The sequence below is a fragment of the Scyliorhinus torazame genome, chromosome 19 (assembly GCF_047496885.1).
Source record: "Scyliorhinus torazame isolate Kashiwa2021f chromosome 19, sScyTor2.1, whole genome shotgun sequence".
NCBI lineage: Eukaryota > Metazoa > Chordata > Chondrichthyes > Carcharhiniformes > Scyliorhinidae > Scyliorhinus > Scyliorhinus torazame.
This window is the reverse complement of record NC_092725.1, coordinates 112,688,732-112,713,835: the sequence shown is the minus strand read 5'-3', so window position 1 is coordinate 112,713,835 and position 25,104 is coordinate 112,688,732. Positions and strand designations below refer to the sequence as shown.

General features: G+C 45.5%; 1 long non-coding RNA gene across 1 annotated transcript in view; it reads right to left on the bottom strand.

Moving 5' to 3' along the window:
• Positions 1-211: 211 nt before the first annotated feature.
• LOC140396428 (uncharacterized) overlaps positions 212-25,104 on the bottom strand; it is a 166,123-nt gene continuing 141,230 nt past the window's right edge. The window contains exon 4 of the long non-coding RNA XR_011936532.1: positions 212-2,775. This is a non-coding gene — a long non-coding RNA (uncharacterized lncRNA). The remainder of the gene's footprint in view (positions 2,776-25,104) is intronic.

Sequence of the window (25,104 nt, the reverse complement as noted above, 5' to 3'; positions counted from 1 at the left end):
TGCAAGCTTCAGTGGGTGCTATTCAGGTCAAACTATATTTTCAAGTTATCCCCCGGTATAACCCATACCTTCACCGAAGATTTCATCTACTTAATACTTAGTAGCATCGATCCTAGGTCCCGCATTGCTAAGTAAGTAAAGTAGACTAATAACCACTGTTTCAGGTTAAAACTTTTAAGTTATTTTATTATTATAGATTTTTTTCCTCTTTTTAAAAGATGCAATCACTGTCTTTACAGAAAAGTAAAACAATCTTGCTTCTGGATCCTTCTGGTTGGTTGAAGGGACCTTCAAGCCCAACTTGACAATCAATCTTCTTTAAAGTCTGGTCTTCTTTAGATGTATTCGCTGATGTGCTCAGTTGCTGTGTCCTATCTTTCCCATGTACAGAGCTGTGAGAGCTATCTCTGTGCTGACTCTGCCTACTTTTTAAATTCTAGTCTTCCTTAGATGTATTAGCTATTTTAGCTCGGCTGCTCTGCCCTGTCTCTTTCCCATGACTGAGCTGACTGTAATCTGTCTCTAGCTGCTGCTCCCCTCTCTCTGAGTTCTGGTTGTCGTTCTGGTTGTTCCTGCTCTGGTCTCTCGGTTTATATTCGCTTTCTAACAATTAAGTTTTTATGACGTTATTGTAAAGTAACTCTTATTTTCTTTGATTGTAAAAAGTATCTTTTGATCTAAACCTTTTAATCCAACTAAGTATTCATTTTGACATGACTTCATCTCATAGATCTGATTACATTGTTTCCTTTGTGATGTTCAAAATGCTTTGGTTTCAAGAGGTGTTACTTTTAATTCCTGTCATTTCTATAGTTTTATTTTCCAATTGTGTCCTCAGCTCAATTTTAACTTTGATTTTGGCTTGATATTATGTTTCTCGTAGGCTGATAGCCTCCAGTTTTCTTTAATTTACCTGGTATTAGCAACTTTTCACACCTAGAATTATCACAAAATTCAACTGAACCTCATCCATTCTTTTCCAGATCCTTAATAAGATGGTTACTTTCAATGAAGGTGTGAGCCATTGTCTTTGGCTTCATTCAAAATCCCGTTTGTCTTGTTTGCTGAGCCTGCTTGACCAAGGCTATCTGCATTTTATAATCCTTCCCTGGGAGCTGCTGTTAACCCTTTGTGGGATCTTCCCTGTATCCTCTCATGTTTCTCTCAGACCAGATATTGCCAGACTTCCATGTTTCAAATGACACATCTTTCCATATTTTCAATAACACCCCGTCTTGACATTTGAAACATAACTATATCATTTGGTCAATTATCCCCCCATCTAATTGTACTGACTAACATTTATCCCCGATCTTTCTCATTTGTATGTATGTTTTGTGATTTTAAATTGTGCACCGAAATCAATTCGTAAATGTATCGATATCACAGACCAGTGTTTTTTTTTGTTCTTTCCTCAAGTTCAATTACCGTGAACCATAGCCGCAGTTGCTCAGGAAGGTAACACAATAGCTATATCCGTGTTCCACTACCTCCAACGCATTTTACTTCCTTGGGGTAGCAGCACCGTAGAAGCTTCTTCATGTCCCTTAGAAACAGCACACAACTCAGTCCATCAGTAACCAAAAAGGTCTTTTGTCCATCACTGACTGTTAAGTGTCCCCTTTTTCCATCATCCAAATTGCTCTCCGTTTCTCATCGGAAAGGTAAATTATGATATCATGTACCACCCCTTGATTCCCTTGCTTCATTAATTTAAACGGTTCAATCGATCCTGCTTCTATCCCTGACTTCCCCCACATTAATGTCTAACGTTGTCCTGAACCATGTATGTCTGCCAACCCCTGGTGTACATGAGAGAATATCTTTCTGACAAATTTCCTTCAAATCCCTTTCGTCTGTTATAATTTCCCTTACAACATTTGCGATACAATATGCCAACAGTATTCACAAAACCACATCGAACTGTCATTTTTCCAGATAAATTTTCCTTGTTGTTAAATACACAGTAAAAAAAAAAATTAAGTCTTATCTTAAACACATTACTCATTACCTAACCACACAAATAGACCGTGTGTTACAACTTTACATATTTGCAACTGTTATCACAATTTCAATACTAAAAATAAAGTACAATATCGACACATCCCTTCTAGGCTTTGGAACCAATAGTCATTATATACTAAATATGGTGTGTAAACAACATCAATATTATTTGTGATGTTCTATGTAGTTAAATCAGGAAAACACAGTAAACTACCACTATTCCCCCTCTATTAATACATTCACACAGTTTAGAAATGCTGATCAAGGTCCTTGAAGGACACACATATCCCCATTATCATACATAACAGTCCCTACCAATTTACACAACATTTCTTCTTTAATAACGATTATAGCTCTTCAATGCAATATTGTTTGCCGCATTGGTAATAATTTTCCCACCGTGGCATCAAGCTACAAAAATTCTTAAACTTTTATCATTTATCATATTGGGGTTCCTCGTCAGTCGCTGCTGTCTGCCGAGACCCTTAATAACTCCATCGCGTAGTACATACCCCGTGGAGACCACAGATCATCCATCAGCTGATGTCCAATTAGAGATGTCTGACCGGAGGTTTCACTGTTCGGTAATAATTTGATATTTTGATTTGTTTCTAACCCGTAAAGTTTTCCTATGGGCTCTTGTCATTTAATTCCCTCAAATATGTAGCCAATTGTATCATTAGTTTTCCCCCCAATCCTATCTAAAACATTCTTCTCTGGAGTGCAGTTCTCTTCCTTCTTGTGAACTGGTTTGTCTGTTATTTTTTCCATCTGAAAAATCAAATGAACAGGTCAAGGGTGGAGAGGGCCCTATTCTTTAATTTGTACTTTCTATCTTCGTTTGAATTCCCCAGAAGTGCCCTCTCCAGGACTTCCGGATGTCTTTTGCTACCATTTCTTTCTTTTTTCTTTTTGAACTGGTTTATTTTCCTTATCCTTGATAAACATTATACAATTAAAGCCTGTTAAGCCTCCTCCTTCTGTCATTGCCACCCCTGAGTGAGATTCGAAGAATCTCAAACTCCTCCCCTTTTGCTCACTCAGTGATCCAATCATTGAAACCTTACCCTGATACGTTCCTGATAATGCTACTGCATTTACTTTAAGTACTTTATTTTAATTTACGACCGGATTTTTATGAAGGTAAGTTCCAAACATGACATTTTAACTTTATCATCTGCCCAATCAATGCTGCTAATGGGTTTCAATTCACTGTCTTCCCACCAGTTGGTCATATGTTTTAATTGTGATACAATTTATTTGTATCCAGACACCATGCTTCTCTAAGTCAACTGTATGTTTACCCAAATTCTGAACAATCTTGTCTTTACATTTTACAGCTTCACTGATTATTTTCCCTGCAGTCTTAGTTGGTAGCTTCACCTTCCTCTGTGTTATCAATTGGCTTTAATATCTTAATTTTACTACCTGCATTTATTTTTATCAAACCTTTCCCTGCCATCAGATTCTCTTTTCCTTATACGGCAAGTAATTCTCTTATCTAACTATTGGTCCAATATCTTTATTTTCCAAAGCTCCTTCTTCAATGTATCTAACATTCCAAACATCATTATTTTTGCTGGTGACATTCTTGTGCTCATCGGGCACTAGGACCCTGCGGAGCTATGCAGTGTCAATTTCAATACTCAGTTTCAAAGCCTGCTAGCAGCTGACTGCTGCCCAGTACAAACTCTTTTTACGTTTATTCTAAGGCTAATTTACTTCTGAACATACTGATTTATCACCTCATAATACTGATCACATTTCTACACCATTTATAACTTCTAATTGATGTGAAACTCAGTTTTACAAAATATAACATTTTTTTAAAAATACAAACACCAAAGGAAATTCACAATTCCTTATTAGACATACACACATTCATTCATCCACTCAGCTCTTGGATCTCTACTTTGTAGTATTTCACAAACCCTTATTGAACACACAGTCATGTTTATCCACTGAGATCTTGGACCTCTATTCAGTCGGGTTTTAGTTACTCTTAACAAAAATTGAGACCCCTCCATGCCGATAAAGTTTCACTTATGCAGGAGTTTTTTGCCTCTGTTAATTTCTTCCACTCTTGTTTCGTTGCTTCAACTCTCTTGACCGTGTTTCAGAGCAAGTTAATAATTCTAATTACCATTTTTCGGAATTCTAAGCTCTGTTCCTGGTTGTCCCTTTCAGTTGCAATCTGAAATTAAGGATAAGTACCCTTTCTGGGCCCTATCCAAGGCTGACTAAGGCGCTATCTTCCTGTTTTACAAACAAACAAAGAACAAAGAAATGTACAGCACAGGAACAGGCCTTTCGGCCCTCCAAGCCCGTGCCGACCATGCTGCCCGACTAAACTACAATCTTCTATACTTCCTGGGTCCGTATCCCTCTATTCCCATCCTATTCATGTATTTGTCAAGATGCCCGTTAAATGTCACTATCGTCCCTGCTTCCACCACCTCCTCCGGTAGCGAGTTCCAGGCACCCACGACCTTCTGTGTAAAAAACTTGCCTCGTACATCTACTCTAAACCTTGCCCCTCTCACCTTAAACCTATGCCCCCTAGTAACTGACCCCTCTACCCCGGGGAAAAGCCTCTGACTATCCACTCTGTCTATGCCCCTCATAATTTTGTAGACCTCTATCAGGTCGCCCCTCAACCTCCGTCGTTCCAGTGAGAAAAAACCGAGTTTATTCAACCGCTCCTCATAGCTAATGCCCTCCATACCAGGCAACATTCTGGTAAATCTCTTCTGCACCCTCTCTAAAGCTTCCACATCCTTCCGGTAGTGTGGCGACCAGAATTGAACACTATACTCCAAGTGTGGCCTAACTAAGGCTCTATACAGCTGCAACATGACTTGCCAATTCTTATACTCAATGCCCCGGCCAATGAAGGCAAGCATGCCGTATGCCTTCTTGACTACCTTCTCCACCTGTGTTGCCCCTTTCAGTGACCTGTGGACCTGTACTCCTAGATCTCTCTGACTTTCAATACTCTTGAGGGTTCTACCATTCACTGTATGTTCCTTACCTGCATTAGACCTTCCAAAATGCATTACCTCACATTTGTCCGGATTAAACTCCATCTGCCATCTCTCCGCACAAGTCTCCAAACAATCTAAATCCTGCTGTATCCTCTGACAGTCCTCATCGCTATCCGTAATTCCACCAACCTTTGTGTCGTCTGCAAACTTACTAATCAGACCAGTTACATCTACCTCCAAATCATTTATATATACTACAAACAGCAAAGGTCCCAGCACTGATCCCTGTGGAACACCACTGGTCACAGCCCTCCAATTAGAAAAGCATCCTTCCATTGCTACTCTCTGCCTTCTATGACCTAGCCAGTTCTGTATCCACCTTGCCAGCTCACCCCTGATCCCGTGTGACTTCACCTTTTGTACTAGTCTACCATGAGGGACCTTGTCAAAGGCCTTACTGAAGTCCATATAGACAACATCCACTGCCCGACCTGCATCAATCATCTTTGTGACCTCCTCGAAAAACTCTATCAAGTTAGTGAGACACGACCTCCCCTTCACAAAACCATGCTGCCTCTCACTAATACGTCCATTTGCTTCCAAATGGGAGTAGATCCTGTCTCGAAGAATTCTCTCCAGTAATTTCCCTACCACTGAAGTAAGGCTCACCAGCCTACAGTTCCCTGGATTATCATTGCTACCCTTCTTAAACAGAGGAACAACATTGGCTATTCGCCAGTCCTCTGGGACATCACCTGAAGACAGTGAGGATCCAAAGATTTCTGTCAAGGCCTCAGCAATTTCCTCTCCAGCCTCCTTCAGTATTCTGGGGTAGATCCCATCAGGTCCTGGGGACTTATCTACCTTAATATTTTTTAAGACACCTCGTCTTTTTGGATCTCAATGTGACCCAGGCTATCTACACACCCTTCTTCAGACTCAACATCTACCAATTCCTTCTCTTTGGTGAATACTGATGCAATGTATTCATTTAGTACCTCGCCCATTTCCTCTGGCTCCACACATAGATTCCCTTGCCTATCCTTCAGTGGGCCAACCCTTTCCCTGCCTACCCTCTTGCTTTTTATGTATGTGTAAAAAGCCTTGGGATTTTCCTTAACCCTATTTGCCAATGACTTTTTGTGACCCCTTCTAGCCCTCCTGACTCCTTGCTTAAGTTCCTTCCTACTTTCCTTATATTCCACACAGGCTTCATCTGTTCCCAGCCTTTTAGCCCTGACAAATGCCTCCTTTTTCTTTTTGACGAGGCCTACAATATCTCTCGTTATCCAAGGTTCCCGAAAATTGCCGTATTTATCCTTCTTCCTCACAGGATCATGCCGGTCCTGAATTCCTTTCAACTGACACTTGAAAGCCTCCCACATGTCAGATGTTGATTTGCCCTCAAAAACCCGCCCCCAATCTATGTTCTTCAGTTCCCGCCTAATATTGTTATAATTAGCCTTCCCCCAATTTAGCACATTCATCCTAGGACCACTCTTATCCTTGTCCACCAGCACTTTAAAACTTACTGAATTGTGGTCACTGTTCCCGAAATGCTCCCCTACTGAAACTTCTACCACCTGGCCGGGCTCATTCCCCAATACCAGGTCCAGTACTGCCCCTTCCCTAGTTGGACTATCTACATATTGTTTTAAGAGCCCTCCTGGATGCTCCTTACAAACTCCGCCCCGTCTAAGCCCCTGGCACTAAGTGAGTCCCAGTCAATATTGGGGAAGTTGAAGTCTCCCATCACCGCAACCCTGTTGTTTTTACTCTTTTCCAAAATCTGTCTACCTATCTGCTCCTCTATCTCCCGCTGGCTGTTGGGAGGCCTGTAGTAAACCCCCAACATTGTGACTGCACCCTTCTTATTCCTGATCTCTACCCATATAGCCTCACTGCCCTCTGAGGTGTCCTCCCGCAGTACAGCTGTGATATTCTCCCTAACCAGTAGCGCAACTCCGCCACCCCTTTTACATCCCCCTCTATCCCGCCTGAAACATCTAAATCCTGGAACTTTTAACTGCCAATCCTGCCCTTTTCTCAACTAGGTCTCTGTAATGGCAACAACATCATAGTTCCAAGTACTAATCCAAGCTCTAAGTTCATCTGCTTTACCCGTAATACTTCTTGCATTAAAACATATGCACTTCAGGCCACCAGACCCGCTGTGTTCAGCAACTTCTCCCTGTCTGCTCTGCCTCAGAGCCCCACTGTCCCTATTCCCTAGTTCTCCCTCAATGCTCTCACCTTCTGACCTATTGCTCCCGTGCCCATCCCCCTGCCATACTAGTTTAAACCATCCCGTGTGACACTAGCAAACCTCGCGGCCAGGATATTTATGACTCTCCAGTTTAGATGCAACCCGTCCTTCTTATATAGGTCACACCTGCCCCGGAAGAGCTCCCAGTGGTCCAGATAACGGAAACCCTCCCTCCTACACCAGCTGTTTAGCCATGTGTTTAGCTGCTCTATCTTCCTATTTCTAGCCTCACTGGCACATGGCACAGGGAGTAATCCCGAGATTACAACCCTAGAGGTCCTGTCTTTTAACTTTCTGCCTAGCTCCCTGAACTCCTGCTGCAGGACCTCATGCCCCTTCCTGCCTATGTCGTTAGTACCAATATGTACAACGACCTCTGCCTGTTTGCCCTCCCCCTTCAGGATGCCCTCTACCCATTCGGAGACAGTTAAGGGTCGATTGGTTATTGGTCTCTAAAGATTCTAGACGTCCCCTATTTCTCTAGGCTTTAACCCGACAATCTGCCTTACTCTAAGGATGATTTATTTTTTGGCCTCCTTTTACCAGTAATGGATGCAAGATTTTTAGTGCTGTCACCAAGGTGTCTTGCAGACTTTATCTCAGGGTCAGCATCTTCTAGTCTGCTGATTTTACACACCCAACCTGAGCTTCAGTCCCCTCGATCCACAGAATATCCTTACAAAAGTCAATCACACATGACTTTCCAGACTAAACTCGGCAGGTAAAGTCTGACTCACACATAGACCAGAAACTTCTAATATTCTAGCCTTTGTGCTGGTTAGAAACTTCTAATATTCCAACCGTTTCTTGGGAACTAGAAACTTCTAATATTCTAGCCCCCATTCTGCTCAACTAGAAACTTCTAATATTCTAGCCTCGATTTACCTAGAAACTTCTAATATTCTAGGCCTCCACGCTGGATGCCATGGAGAAAGCAAAACAACCGGCTGGGCGTAATTAACACAGTGTTAACACGACGGGTGCCATGTAGAAAATACAGCAACCTGCTAGGCGTAATTAACACGGTTTTAAAAAAACATTGGGTGGCATGTTTTTAAAAACTCACCACTATTCTTAGAAGTCCTCCTATATCAAAAAGAGCCGACATTCTAAATGGTGATCAGGGATTCTCACTCCCCGACTCCGATGCAAGCTTCAGTGGGTGCTATTCAGGTCAAACTAAATTTTCAAGTTATCCCCCAGTATAACCCATACCTTCAGCGAAGATTTCATCTACTTACCACTTAGGAGCATCGACCCAAGGTCCCGCATTGCTAAGTAAGTAAAGTAGACTAATAACTACTGTTTCAGGTTAAAACTTTTAAGTTATTTTATTATTATAGATTTTTTTCCTCTTTTTAAAAGATGCAATCACTGTCTTTACAGAAAGGTAAAAGATTTTGCTTCTGGATCCTTCTGGTTGGTTGAAGGGACCTTCAGGCCCAACTTGACAATCAATCTTCTTTAAAGTCTGGTCTTCTTTAGATGTATTCGCTGATGAGCTCAGTTGCTGTGTCCTATCTTTCCCATGTACAGAGCTGTGAGAGCTATCTCTGAGCTGACTCTGAGCTGACTCTGCCTACTTTTTAAATTCTAGTCTTCCTTAGATGTATTAGCTATTTTAGCTCGGCTGCTCTGCCCTGTCTCTTTCCCATGATCGAGCTGACTGTAATCTGTCTCGAGCTGCTTCTCCCCTCTCTCTGAGTTCTGGTTGTCGTTCTGGTTGTTCCTGCTCTGGTCTCTCGGTTTATATTCGCTTTCTAACAATTATGTTTTTATGACGTTATTGTAAAGTAACTCTTATTTTCTTTGATTGTAAAAAGTATCTTTTGATCTAAACCTTTTAATCCAACTAAGTATTCATTTTGACATGACTTCATCTCATAGATCTGATTACATTGTTTCCTTTGTGATGTTCAAAATGCTTTGGTTTCAAGAGGTGTTACTTTTAATTCCTGTCATTTCTATAGATTTATTTTCCAATTGTGTCCTCTGCTCAATTTTGACTTTGATTTTGGCTTGATATTATGTTTCTCTAGACTGATAGCCTCCAGTTTTCTTTAATTTACCTGGTATTAGCAACTTTTCACACCTAGAATTATCACAAAATTCAACTGAACCTCATCCATTCTTTTCCAGATCCTTACTAAGATAGTTTTACTTTCAATGAAGGTGTGAGCCATTGTCTTTGGCTTCATTCAAAATCCTGTTTGTCTTGTTTGCTGAGCCTGCTTGACCAAGGCTATCTGTATTTTACAATCCTTCCCTGGCAGCTGCTGTTAACCCTTTGTGAGATATTTCCCTGTATCCCCTCATGTTTCTCTCAGACCAGATATTGCCAGACTTCCATGTTTCAAATGACACATCTTTCCATATTTTCAATAACACACCCAAAATGGTGCTTTAGGGTCCTCGGTGTCAAGATCCGGAATCAAGTCTGAGTTGGAATCGGTGACCGGAGGCTGGATGGTTCGGACATCCCTGCGTGGCTGGTTGGAGTGACGAGAGGTAGTAGGTTGAGCCGACCTGCATAGGGCTGCATAGTGGCCAAGCTTGCCACATTGGAGAGAGCGTCGGAATTTTGCAGGACATTGCCGCTTTAAGTGGGCGGAGCCACAGTTGCCGCACGTCGTGATGTCAGAACGTTCGGTACACCACCGCGCATGCGCGGTGTGGTCGTATGTAGAGCGTGCCTGCGCAGTGCGGTCTTCGGCCTCACCGTACCCACGGTCAGTGCGGGAGCCCGTGAAAAGTGCGCGAAATGGCCACCCTCATCCAGGCTTAGGCCCTGGAGTTGTTTAATGGCTTGCACCCGCTCTGCCTCTTGGGAACCTTGCCGCGCCGTTTCAGCCGCTTGAATGTGCGAGTATTGGTTAGTGGCGTGTTCATGCAGAACGCAGGTCTTGATGGCTATCGCAAGGGTGAGCTGTTTAACCTCGAGGAGCTGCTGGGGTAGGGGGTCCGATTGCACACCGAAAACGATCTGGTCACGGATCATCGAGTCGGAGGTGGAGCCGTAATTGCAGGACTGCACGAGGATGCGAAGGTGGGTGAGGAAAGATTGAAAAGGTTAATTCTTACCTTGCAGATGCTGTTGAAAGACATAGTGCTCAAAACTTTCATTTACCTTGATGTCACAGTGACTGTCGAATTTGAGCAGGACTGTCTTGAACTTGGACTTGTCTTCACCTTCAGCGAAAGTGAGAGAGTTGAGGATCTGGATGGGGTGGTCCCCGGCCGTCGAAAGGAAGAGAGCAATCTTCCTGGCGTCTGAAGCAGCTTCCAGGTCTGTAGCTTTGAGGTGTAGTTGGAATCGATGTTTAAAGATTTTCCAGTTTGCACTGAGGTTGCCGGTGATGCAGAGCAGCAGGGGAGGGCGGACGCTGTCCATACTACCGGATGGCTGATTGCTGGTCGAAGGCAGATCATTTGAAGGTAGGTCTATTAAACTCTAACATCACACACTGGTACCCTGATGTGCTGGGTACTCTGGATCTGTGGAGACTGCATTTACCTTAGCAGTAACATAGACAGGCTACCAACACTTGTAATAGTACTGTCATGATATACACCATGCTGCAGATACACACACACTGATGGACACACAGCAAGACCAATCAACACACACAACACCGCAGCCAATCACCAGTTAGAGCACACTCACTATAAAGACAGGGGGCATCAGAGTTCCCGCTCATTCGGGATGCAGCCTCCTACAAGGACAGAGCTTACAGCTTACAGCACAGATCCTCACCATGTGCTGAGTGCATAGACTGGTTTGGACAGGCATAGGTCTTTAGTTTAATCAGTGTTAACCCAGTGGAAGTATGTTCAACAGTTTCTAACTTAATAAAATAGTGTTGCACTATTTTAAGTGTTGGTGGCCTGTATGTGTTCCACGGATCCAGAACACCCAACACATCATGATACCAGGAGTTGAGGGATATTAGAACTTCTTAGACCTACCTGCAAGTGATCTGCCTTCCACCAGCATACAGTCATCCTGCAAAATGGACAGCGTCCACCCGCCGCCGCCGCTCCGCATCACCGGTAACCTGGGGGCCAACTGGAAGATATTCAAACAACGCTTCCAGCTCTACCTGGAAGCCACAGACCGGGAAGATGCCTCAGACACCAAGAAGATCGGTCTCTTCCTATCCACGGCCGGAGAACATGCCATCCACATTTTCAATTCTCTCACCTTTGCTGATGATGAAGATAAATCAAAATTCAAGATGGTCCTCCTCAAGTTTGACAGTCACTGAAACATAGAGGTGAATGAAAGTTTCGAGCGCTATGTTTTCCAACAGCGTTTACAGGGTAAGGATGAACATTTCCAGTCCTTTCTCACCCACCTCCACATCCTTGCGCAGTCCTGTAATTAAGGTCCCACCTCCGACTCCATGATACACGACCCAATCGTTTTCGGTGTTCAGTTGGACCCCCTACGTCAGCAACTCCTCAAGGTACAACAGCTCACCCTAGCGACCGCCATCGAGACCTGCGTGCTACACGTACACGCCACTAGTTGGTATTCCCACATCCGAGCGGCTGAAACGGCACGGCAAGGTTCCCACGAGGCAGAACGGGTCCAAGCAATCGAGCAACTCCAGGGCCTCAGCTTGGATGAGGGCGGCCATTTTGTGTGCTTTTTGCGGACTCCCGCGCTTGTGTGCACCGAACGAGGGGACGTCGACGAACGTACTGCGCAGGCGCGCACCATGTACGGCCGTACCGTGCATGCGCGGTGACGCAGCGAACGTGCTGCACTACAACGTGCGGCAACTGTGGCTCCGCCCACTTAAAGCGGCAATGCCCTGCCAAATCCAGACAATGCCTGAGATGTGGCAAACCTGGACACTATGCTGCTTTATGCAGATCAGCTCGGCCTGCCAATTCGTATCGCTCTGGTCAGACTCGCTGGAATGTCCGGCCCATTCAACCCACGGTCACCGAGGCCGATGCGGACCTACTACCCGATATTGACACCAAGGACCCGAAGACACCTTTTCGAATCGGTATCGTTACAAAAACCAGGGTGTCCCTGAAGCAAAGAATCCAGCCTCTATCGGTATACAGCATCGATCCAGACGATGAGTGGTGTGCCACCCTTACGGTCAACCAGAATTCGTCGCCCACCTCAGAGACTTAATTTATGAACTTTGCAAACTTATAGACTCTCTGAATTGTTTTGTTGCTTTGTTTGATCGTTTTCCTGGTTTGTATATAATGTTGATCTCGTTATTCTTGTTGCATACTGCTTCTCTGCACCAGGCACCTTCCCATGTAAATAGTTTAGTTCTCATGTACGTAGTCCTGTAAATATGTCTTCGCACCCCACACGTAGTTAGGAACATTCTCACCATACATTATTTATTGCCACACACATACATTCTTTTATAAAAGGGGGGATGTCATGATATACACCAGTATATCATGGTGCAGACACACACACACTGATGGACACACAGCAAGACCAATCAACACACACAACACCACAGCCAATCACCAGTTAGAGCACACTCACTATAAAGACAGGGGGCATTAGAGTTCCCGCTCATTCGGGATGCAGCCTCCTACAAGGACAGAACTTACAGCTTACAGCACAGGTCCTCACCATGTGCTGAGTGCATAGACTGGTTCGGACAGGCATAGGTATTTAGTTTAATCTAACATCGTGTTAACCCACAGTGAAAGTATGTTCAACAGTCTCTAACTGAAAAAATAGTGTTGCACTCTTTTAAGTGTTGGTGGCCTGTATGTGTTCCTCGGATCCAGAACACCCAACACATCAAGTACAACTCTATTTTATTTAACTAAGAGCTGTTAAACACACTTGCACTGTGGGTCGACACTATGTTAGATTGACTGAAGACCTATGCCGAACCTGACCAGCCTATACTGCTAGCATGTAATACGGCATACAAAATGATCAGGGGGTTGGATAGGGTGGACAGTGAAAGCCTTCTCCCGCGGATGGAAATGGCTGGCACGAGGGGACATAGCTTTAAACTGAGGGGTAATAGATATAGGACAGAGGTCAGAGGTAGGTTCTTTACGCAAAGAGCAGTGAGGCCGTGGAATGCCCTACCTGCTACAGTAGTGAACTCGCCAACATTGAGGGCAATTAAAAGTTTATTGGATAAACATATGGATGATAATGGCATAGTGTAGGTTAGATGGCTTTTGTTTCGGTGCAACATCGTGGGCCGAAGGGCCTGTAATGCTGTATTGTTCTATGTTCTATGTGGTGGATGTTTGTGCTACTGACTGCGGGCTCTGTCTGTCTCAGACGCTGCATCCCGAATGAGCGGGAAAACTAGTGCCCTCTGTCTTTATAGTGACCGTGCCCTAACTGGTGATTGGCTGCTGTGTTGTGTGTGTTGATTGGTCTTGCAGTGTGTCAGTCAGTGTGTGTCTCTGCACCATCATATACTGATGTGTATATTATGACAAGGTGATTGGCGATGTGCAGGTTAGGTTATGGGGATAGGCAGGGTGAACGGGGAGTGGACATGGGTAGAATGTTCTTGCGAAGGGTCTGTTCAGACTCAGTGGGTCGAATGGTCTCCTTCTGCACTGTAGAGATTAAATGACGTATTCGTTTGACAGTTCAGGAAGGAATGGGAAGGTCCATTCTCTCCTTATCAAGTGTTATAGAAAATATAGCATAGGTTATGCTTAATAAGCTCCTCACTGTTTTGAAAAATGCTTCTTTGCCATCTCAATTCCATTGAATCATTAATCAGGTTGTTTTAAATTCTTTTTAAAATAATTATAACATTTCATTCCACCTTTCATATTTATTATTCTTCAGTGTATTTTTCTATGAGCGAGATATTCCTGCTGTTCAGAATGGCAGAATCTTCAGGTCCGGCTGACGGCACAACTCCACTCCATATTTCCCAGCGGCATGGAGTGAATTCAATGGGAAGTCCCATTCACAGCAGGAACAGAAGATCCCGACGCCGGCCACCGCTGCTGAGGAACACCAAAGAATCTCGCCCTAGACGTCTGACATCTATTCCACAATGCGATGACCAAACTGTAAGTTTTATTTGAAGTGTTCATGTTATATCATACCCTTTAATCTGTTTCTTTCAACCACCTATCTACAATAAAAGCCTGCATTTACATAACACCATTAATATAGTTAAATGCCCCACGGCTACTTATCTACTATTAAAGTTATGTTTTAAAATGTCCTGGCCAGTTCTTCATTCAAAATGAAGAAATATTTCTTTCTGTCTTAACTACAGAGTTCAGTATGAATCAATGTAACTTTTCATTGATTTGGAAAATCAATGCTACATTACATTCCCTGATTGGTTCCCTGCCAAAGACTTTTCTACCAGACTTTTCTGGTTTCTACCAGAGACTGAGGTTAGCATTACATAATGCTGCTACTAGCAGTAGAAAAAACACAAAGGGAATGAGCTGGCAACTGTTCTTTTAACGTTAATCTTGATAGTCGATACATATGAAAGAGTGGTTGTCAAATACCACATTCAATTTACCACAACAACAACATAATTATTAATGAGGGAAAATGGAAATAAACAAGCCACAGAGAGTAAGAGAAATTGAAAAGAGGAAGTCAGCCAAAATAAAGTCAGATCACTCCCAAGCATTAGATTCATTGGAGGATCAAAGGATTGCCAATTTGATTTCTGCCGGAGTCTTGACTCAATAACACAACAAGTAATCTAAAGTACAACTCTCGACTGAAGAGTCCATTTTCAAAAATAAGGTATTGAGGAAAACTAGATCGCAACAGCAGTAAAAAATGAGGTCAATCTTAAAAGCAAACTTGATGTGATTTGGATTCAGAAAGAAACCTGGGATAATACGAATACGATAATTTGATATACCAGATTAGTCTAATCAATATTAAGTTCGGTGTGGTTTATAACGTCAGGAAGATGATCAAATCAGTTTGTGCCATGATGTTCACTATCAAATAATTCAATCTACAATATTTTATTCCTCCATCGCTCAGAGCCCTTTTAAAGAGGAGCTTGCTACTTAAACATGCACTGTCTGTTCTCCCTTTATTAAGCCAAGTTTTTATGACCTTTTATCAGGTAATTTTCCACAGTAAGAGCTTACGTGATTAAAGATGGCTATTTCTGATGGCTTGCTACTCAAATGGATTATCTGTTCATTTTTCTGTGAGCAGCTTCCTGGCAGTAAATTTTGGAGTAGACAACTTTGAATTATTTAAACAGTGATACAAATTGACTCATAAAACTGGATATCTGTTTTATACTTTGTGATGGTTGAAAAAGTGAGAATATTGTAAAGTGGCACGCATATTTGCCTCCATAGTTACAATTAATAAACTTCAAGTAGAAGTCAGGACAATTTGAATATGGTAATATTATGCATTTGTTAGTTTGTTGTGCATTTCGATGTCTGATATATACAGAGATAACACTAATTCTGAATCTACAACAAATGTATTTACTTTACTTAAAAATATCTCAGACACTATAAGATTTTCTACACACATGGGGCGGGATTCTCTGATCCTGAGGCTCAGTGTTGACGACGTTGTAAACGCTGTCACATTTCCTGACGGTGTCAACATGGCCCCTACAGGGGGCCATCACGGCACTGGAGTGACCCATGCCTCTCCAGCTGCCGATCCCAGCATCAGATGGGCGCCGCGGGTCTGCGCATGCGCAGTGGGACCTGCGCGATTTCCGCTCATGCGCGGTGTCTCCCTTCTCCGCGCCCGCCGCGACGCAACATGGCGTAGGGCTACAGGGACCGGCGTGGAACAAAGGAGGCCCCCAGCCCGAGAGGCCGGCCCACCTATCGGTGGACCCTGATCGCAGGCTGGGCCACAGCAGATGACCCCCCCCCCCCCACAGGCTGCCCCCATATCATTCCACGCCAAGGTCCCGCCGGGTAAGACCAGATTAGAACGATGCCGGCGGGACTCGGGTTTTTGTGTGTGGCCGCTCGGCCCATCCCAGGCAGAGAATCGCCGGGGGGGGGGGGCACTGTAGAGCGGCCCCTGACCGGCGCTGTGGCGACCGCGCCGGCGTCAATGGCCCCCATTCTCCACTCTCCGGAGAATCGTGTCCCAGCGTCGCACGATTCGCGCCGGTTACGGCGATTCTCCCGCCTAGCCCTGGGGTGAGAGAATTATGCCCAGTCTCTCTGGAAGTTACGCTGTTTTATATGTGCTACCGTTTTATATGTGCTACCATACTACCCTGCTGGGCAGCACGGTAGCACAGTGGTTAGCACAGTTGCTTCACAGCTCCTGGATCCCAGGTTCAATTCCCGACTGGGTCACTGTCTATACGGAGTCTGCAAGTGCTCCCCGTGTCTGCGTGGGTTTCCTCCGGGTGCTCCGGTTTCCTCCCACAGTCCAAAGATGTGCGAGTTAGGTGGATTGGCCATGCTAATTTGCCTTTAGTGTCCAAAAAGGTTAAGTGGGGTTACTGGGTTACCGGGATAGGGTGGAGGCATAGGTTTAAGTGGGGTGCTCTTTCCAAGGGCTGGTGCGGATTCGATGGGCTGAATGGCCTCCTTCTGCACTTTAAATTCTATGAAGCATTCGTAAGGTCTATAAAGCTCAGGACAGATGAAGCTCTGGAAGAATATAAAGCAAGTAGGAAGGAACTTCTCCTTAACCAGTAATGCAACTCCCCCACCCCTTTTACATCCCCCTCTATCCTGCCTGAAGCATCTAAATCCTGGAATATTTAATTGCCAATATTGTCCCTCTTTCAACAAAGTTTCTGTGATAGCAACAACATCATAATTCCACGTACTAATCCAAGTTCTAAGTTCATCTGTTTTACCTGAAATACTCCTCACATTGAAACTAATGCCCACCAGCACCGTTGCGTTGACCAACCACTCACTGCCTGCTCTGCCTCTTAATTTTACTGGCCTTAATCTGTAGCTCTCCCTCAGTTATTTCTCCCGCTGACCTACTGCTCTGGTTCCCACCCCCCTGCCACACTAGGCAGTTCAATCTGTTTCTCTGCCTTCCACTTTTCCCTTACTAGCTTTTGTTTCTGTCCCCTCTTTACTACCCTCTGACTTCCTGCATTGGTCATCATCCCCCTGCCACATTAGTTTAAACCCTCCCCCACAGTGCTAGCAAACAACCTCCCCTAGGACATTGGTTCCAGTCCTGCCCTGGTGTAGACTGTCCGGTTTGTAATGGTCCCACCTCTCCCAGAACCTGTTCCAATGTCCCAAAAAATCTGAACCCCTCCCTCCTACACCATCTCTCAAGCCACGCATTCATCCTGTCTATCCTGCCATTCCTACTCTGACTAGCATGTAGCACTGGTAGTAAACCTCAAATTACCAGCTTTGTGGTCCTAACTCCCTAAATTTAGCATGTAGGACCTCATCCCGTTTTTTTACCTACATCGTTGGTGCCGATATGCACCACGACAGCTGGCTGTTCACCCTCCCCCTTTAGATTGTCCTGCAGCTGCTCTGAGACATCCAAGACCCTTGCACCCGTGAGGCAACATACCTTCCTGGAGTCTTGTTTGCGTCCGATGAAACGCTTGTCTACACCCCAGTGTCCTTGAATGACAGGTGCTGCCGATACACACGAGGCCTCATGCGGTGCCTTCTTGGCCCTGTGTGGCATGTTCCACTGCTGCAGCTTTCTCCTCCTCGATCAGCTCCCGCTCGTACAGCTGCAGGGCATCCCCCATGGCTGCGGAGACTAGCAGGAAGACCATCATTGCTGGTTGCATTCAAATATCCCTTGAAGAATATTGTCTCCAGTGGGGTGAAAGGCCAACATGTTAGCATGGTGTTTACCCCCATGACTAACCAGCCCACCGGACGACATTACGGCCCTGGTTGGCACTGCAGGCTCCCTCCCACATGTCCTCCTACCCATCATCCCCACACTCCTGACCCCATCAGTGCCCGGCACTGTGGTGGCTTCTGGCCGTCGCGTCTGTCCCTAATGCCAGGGGTACCGTTGGCTGCCACTGCCCTTACCAGTGATATGCTCCGCGGCCCCACCCAGTGCCCATATGGGCTGCAGTGGGCCTTGCCCTGGGTGGGCCGCCTGATAGCCCACCAGCGGGTGGTGGCTGGGTGAAGGGGGATGTGGAGGCACCCATATGGCAGGTGTCAGTCTGCAGAACCAGGGACCAAGGTGGGTGGTCAATGGGGTGTGCAGTAAGATGGCTGCCTTGCAGGCCGCGGCAATGGCAGTCCTTGACCGGTCACCACCCCAGTTCCATGGGAGGTCACCCCAGCCACTCGGCCAATTCCTCCGTCACCTCCCCCCCCCCCCCCCCCACTCCGCCAGCCCTGTCGGGTCACCCCCCCTATTCCAGGCAGCCCAGACATTGTCCGGTCAGGCAGCCCATGGTCACATCTCTCTGTGCCCTATCTCCTCTCTCTCTTCCTCATCAGCCACGACGCCGGTTTCATGATTTTCAAAAGCACAAGTGAACCGCGCCTTCGGGAACTTGGCTCATCAGAGGCGGAGAATACCTGCTCAGACCCACTAATGATATGCAAACGATGTTTACTGTACGTGTATTCCGGACAGCATTGACGCCGCTGTCTGTCGAGGTGACGGAGAATTGCGATTCGGTGTCAAATCGGCACCTGCCGCGATTTTGGTGTCGTAACATATTCTACACCCAATCACGTTTCCTACTTTCAGCGTCAGCCAACGGAGAATCTCGCCCATAGATTTCCAAATGGGGAATCCCGCCCATGGTCTTTTGTGCCAGGGTTCTATTGTGGAATCTTCCCATCCAGTTCTAACATCAACGAGGATCGTAACAGCAGTAATTTACAATGTTGCTTCCACAGCCGTCCCTTTAGTGGTGTGCCCTCCACCACCAAGAAGAGGAAGAATTGTAAAGTTGTGATCACCCATGGCTTTCCCCTCCTGGTCACGTACCATCCTGCCTTGATTACATAGAGCTATTCCTTCATCATAGCTGGGTCAGTACCTTGGAGCTTTTGTACTTGACATCGTTGAAGGAGCACCATCAGGGCGATCACCATCAGTAATCCAAGATGGCGCCGGAGCCTGGCGACCCTCTGCGAGCTCTCCCAAACAGATCCGCTTTTTACATCTCTTATAACTGTACTAATCTTTTACCTTGTGTTGCCCTATTATGTATTTTATTTTTATTTTATTTCATTTTCATGTACTAAATGATCTGTTTGAGCTGCTCGCAGAAAAATACTTTTCACTGTACCTCAGTAAACGTGACACTAAACAAATCCAAATCCCAAAACTGCAGCTGTTCAGGAAGATAGTCCACTAACACCTTCTCAGGACAACTAAGGATGGACAGCATCACTCACACCCTGAGAGAAATCTCAAAAAAGCTTCAAAAAGTGTCTCAAAATAATTGGCAAAATGTAATCTTATGCATGGATTCAAGCCAAAAGCTTGAGGTCTTGGCATATCTAATGATGTCATTATGAAGTGTTGCTATACATTGGATCCTTATTTGAAACTATTTTTCTTTCAAATTTAAACTGGTACACAGCAAGAAAGTGGTGACCAAGTTGTCACAGAAGTGTTATGATATTTAGACATTGCAATTATAAGTAAGTGCTGCATTCATTTTTATGTTGTTTAGTGCTCTCTTACATCTTTTTACTTACATCTTTCAACTTGACAGTTAATAGTATGTAATGTTGCTGTCAAGGATATAATGAATGGATGAAAGCTCTTTGTAATCCAAAACAATTTGGTTGTCTTGCAATGTTTAGGAGGATCGCTCCCCACAATTCTCCGGAAATATCAGACATTTGTCACATAGGAAAATACAAGTTGGATATGATTAGTGAGATAAGGCAGACATGGATAGAGGAATTTTAAATTATAACTTGCTCAGGAGTTAGACTCCTTACTTCTTTCTCTTAAGATCAAAGTCCAAAGATGTGCAGGTTAGGTGGATTGACCATGATAAATTGCCCTTAATGTCCAGAAAGGTTAGGTGGGGTTACTGGGTTATGGGGATAGGGTGGAGGCATGTGCTTAAGTGGGGTACTCTTTCCAAGGGCCGGTGCAGACTCGATGGGCCGAATGGCCTCCTTCTGCACTGTAAATTCTATGATTAGACCATAAGACATAGGAGCAGAATTAGGCCACTCGACCCATCGAGTCTGCTCCGCCATTCAATCATGGCTGATATTCTTCTCATCCCCATTCTCCTACCTTCTCCTCATAACCCCTGATCCCCTTATTGATCAAAAACCTATCTATCTCTGTCTTAGAGACACTCAGTGATTTGGCCTCCACAGCCTTCTGTGGTAAAGAGTTCCACAGATTCACCACCCTCTGGCTGAAGAAATTCCTCCTCATCTGTTTTAAAGGATCGACCCTTTAGTCTGAGATTGTGTCCTTTGCTTCTAGTTTTACCTACAAGTGGAAACATCCTCTCCATGTCCACTCTATCCAGGCCTCGCAGTATCCTGTAAGTTTCAATAAGATCCCCCCTCAGCCTTCTAAACTCCAACGAGTACAGACCCAGAGTCCTCAACCGTTCCTCATACGACAAGCTCTTCATTCCATGGATCAGTCTTCCTCAATTCTCTGCCCGAAGACTGATCCAAGTCGCAGCACCACCACCTCCTCCATGGCAAAGGAGGGATTAGACTATTGTGGGAAAAATGAAAATAAAACAAACATAGACTCAAAGATTAATGAATAAAGAAATACACATCGTTCTGGTTACGATATGCCAAACCATTGTGGCATTTTTAATCATCTGGAAACCTACGTGAGATACAAATGCTCCTAGTACTGGAGTTTGTACTTTCTCCCCGTGTCTGCATGGGTTTTGTTGCTCTGTTTCTCTGGTTCTAAATATGGCGGTCAATATGGTCACCTTCCTTAATCCTAATTATGTTTGCTTTAGAGTCGCCAGGTATCTCTCGATACCGCCACAAGGTTCAAACCCGAATACTGATCAAAGAGCCAATACACCAGTTAGTTAGTTCAAAGTCAATACTATTTATTTACACACACAGTAATATCTACTCATTCTCAAAGTACGACAAACTAAATTATCTCTAACGCTATCGTCTATACTTAGCTTCGGGTGCCCACTCAGTCAGAGGAACAATGGCCGTTGTTCGGATCTGAGGCTGCTGGGGTCGAAGTGGTACAGGAGAACAGCAAAGGTCGTCTGTCTGGTAGCGAGCGTTGACCTTGGACTTACTTGCTTCTGGTGCAGCTGGTGGATGGGTCTCTCCGCTTTGAGAGCCAAATCCAAGAGAGCGAATCTCTCGTGGGGGTTCCTTCTTATACCCGGAGGTGCTTCGCGCGCTTTTAGGAGGACCTTAAACTTGGCCCCAATTAATTGGGCCCTTCTTGATCACTGGTATTGATCTTGACCAATAAAGGGGTGGGTTCCCTAATGGCTGGCCGTGCCTTTGGTGGCCGTTGGCCTTGCTTTGTTTGTGCTTTCGGTTGGGGAACTGGTGCCGGGTTGTCTGAAACAGTATCGGTTGCTTGAGTGTCTTTCCTTTGTTCCCGGAGATGGGCCATCAATATGTTAATTGACCTATAGTTTCAATTCCGTCTGGGAGCTGTTTCTCCAATATGCATACAGGCTTTGTGCCTGCTTGTCTTCCTTACATTGTCCACAGTTCCCTACATTCTTTGCGCGGGTCCATTTTGTATTCTGGAAGTGGCCATCCCAGATGGCTACAGTTTCCTCCGGGTGCCCAGTTTCCTTCCACAGTCCAAAGGTGTTCAGGTTAGGTGGACCTGCCATGATAAAATTACCCCTTGGTGTTAGGTTGAGTTACGGGGGTAGGGCCTAGATAGGCTGCTCTTTCAGAGGGTCTGTGCAGACTCAATGAGCCGCATAGCCTCCTTCTACTTTGTAGAGATTCTATGGGAGACAAGTTCTATCACGGTTAAATGTTTTACATGCTTGGGATTAAACACCTCTGGATTATTCCAATTCCAATTCTCTTCCCGTACCTAGTGGTGCACTAAGTCAGACTTTGCTTCCATAGCTAGAAATTCCAAGAACAAGTCCTAATCTGTTGCCAGTGGTTTATAATTTGAGGGGAGCCACTCCACATCAAGCCCAGCTGACCAGGAGTCTCTCCCACTCTTACCACCGGGCTTAATGGATTTGCAGATTGTCACTCATTGTCATCAAGTACTGGGGTGAAATTCAAACCTGGAGCTTCTGCTCCGCAACACCTCCTATCCTCTGGTTATAGGAGGAATTAAAGATTCATGGAGGTAAGGAGCTCCAGGGTTTTGAAGTCCTAACAAGAAATGAGTTAGAGCACATTAGTGTGGTGATATGCCTGTGAATAGTATTGTATATAGTTAGCAATGTTACCTCCAACCAGCTGGTGGTGTCAGACATTGGTCACGAGATGTGGGACACCCAACAGTTGGTCGTAAGGCACACAAGAGGACAGTCGGACATAGGGTAGTTCCAGGAGAGTTCACGGAACTCAAATAGTAACCTAATCTGTACAGTATTCTGTTTTGTTATCTTTCCACGTGTTCATCAATAAAGCATCATTCTAGTTAAGTCACCCGCTGGGTCGGAGAATCGCCGGGGGGCGGCGTGGATCCCGCCCCCGCCAGCTGCCAAATTCTCTGGCGCCGGGGATTTGGCGGGGCCGGTAATCGTGCCGCGCCAGTCGGCAGCCCCTGGCAGCGGCTCCCCTGGCGATTCTCCGGCCCGCGATGGGCCGAGTGGCAGCCCGTTTTCGGCCAGTCCCGCCGGCGTACATTTCACCAGGTGTTTGCCGGCAGGATCTGGCTGCGCAAAGGTCCTCGGGGGGGCGCGGGGGGGTCTGGCCCCGGGAGGTGCCCCCACGGTAGCCTGGCCCGCGATTGGGGCCCACCGTGGTGGCACTCTATTCTTCCGCGTCGGCTGCTTTGGTCCTCTGCGATGGCCGACGTGGAGATGAACCCCCCCTGCGCATGCATTGGGATGACACAAGCACACGCTGGCGCTCCCGCGCATGCGCCAATTCGCGCCGGCTGGCGGAGGCCCTTCGGCGCCGGTTGGCGTGGCGCCAAACCTCTTCCCCGCCACCCGGCGTGGCATAAACAACTCTGGCGCTGGCCTAGCCCTTGAAGGTGCGGAGGAATCTGCAGCTTTGGGGTGGCCCGATGCCAGAGTGGTTCACGCCACTCCTCGGCGCCGGAGTTGCCACAGAATCCTTCCCCAGATGTTCTGTGTGCATCATTGGAATGGCAAGGTCACAGCACACAACATGGTACCAGGTGTGCAGAACATTTAAAGGTAACAACAGAAAGGAAGAGGCGAGATAGGCTGGAGGACGAAAAGAGAAGATTCTTCTGCCAACCTGGTGAACTACGGCTATCTGCAACCCAACGCAGTAAACAATGGTAAAGTTAGAGATGGAAGGTTTAAAGGTGCCCCACCTGCTTCAAGTCTCAGGTAACATTGAAAAAAATGGGCGTGCTTTTATGCAGCAATTCGGATTCTATGTAGCCCGTGGCCCACAGGCGCAGCCTGATGAGAGGCTTATTGCATTGCTACTCATGGTAGCAGATCCTCAAGCAACATAACTATACAATACCTTCACCTGCGGCAGAAAAGAAAGCATGCGAACGTGCCACATTTAATACGCATATCCAGAAAGAAGAGCTTCAATCAGAAAACCGTATCAAGATGTGTCATGCAAGTGAGCTGGCTGCACAGCAGATCAGCACGCTCAACAAAAAGGATTTTGGCGCCAACATTGAGGAAGACGTCGGCGCCATCAGCCCTCTGATGCAGTTCAATAAAAAACATGGTCTGAGTGCGGGTGACCATTTTACGCGACCGATCGGAGCCGCCACCTTCTGCAAAATAAGTGGCAACCAACATGGCCCAAGGCAATGTCCAGCATATGGAAAAGTGTGTTCCAGGTGTGGCCGTACAAATCATTTTACGAAACAATGTTTTTTGCGTCCTACAGTGGACCAAATCCGATCAGTTAATGCAGTTGATGAGATGCTTCCGGAAGAACAGTTCTTCGTTGATCTAATTTCAACCAAGGATCTGAAGAGTCCGATAAATAAAAGTGAAGAAGTCCTTCTGAATAGTCGTGATGATAGTAATGACAAAGCCGGTGCCATCGAAACCAGATGTTAAACTCTGGTGTTGATGAACGACACATTGACAAAATGTGACCTCGACATGAGAACGAAGGCCAACCTCCTCAGTCTGTGTGATTTCCACGGGCTGCACGTTAATCCGAAAGTTGTCAATCAACCGAGACTGCCGATATACTACAGTGGGAAGAAAACTGAGGTGCTGGGGGAATGTGAACTTCAATTATGGGTGCATGACACAATTTACATGTTACCATTTTCCATAATGGACATGAAAAGCGAGTCCATTATAGGAGCGGATGCGTGTGAGGCCCTGAACCTAATTGAGCGGCTGTATGTTCCAGACAGTGAGTGGCCAGGCGATTACTACGACTCTCAACGAGATATGCAGGTGCAGTTATTTCTTCAGCCCTCCTGAGGTTCCACAGCATGGAATGTTAACTAAAAGTACTGCAGCAAGATACGTTGCTGACTTTGAAGTTGGTGACCTCCTGCGCGCACCTATAATTCCATGTGCAATGTCGTATTTTACACTAGAAGTCTTTGCAGAAGACACTGACTCCGATGATGAGTACTATGATGTTATCTACGAAGACCATGAATGCGATGAAGAAGTAAAAGCTTGGAGGGTGAGCCAGATGAGGACGACTATGAAACGTTAGTAAAGTTGTTTCGCGGGAGTGATGGCAAACTAGGTAAGGAAACCTGTGAAGATCTATTCTGGGGGTTTGGTGGGATTGACGAGGTGATCACAAGGGGCACCCAGACTGCGC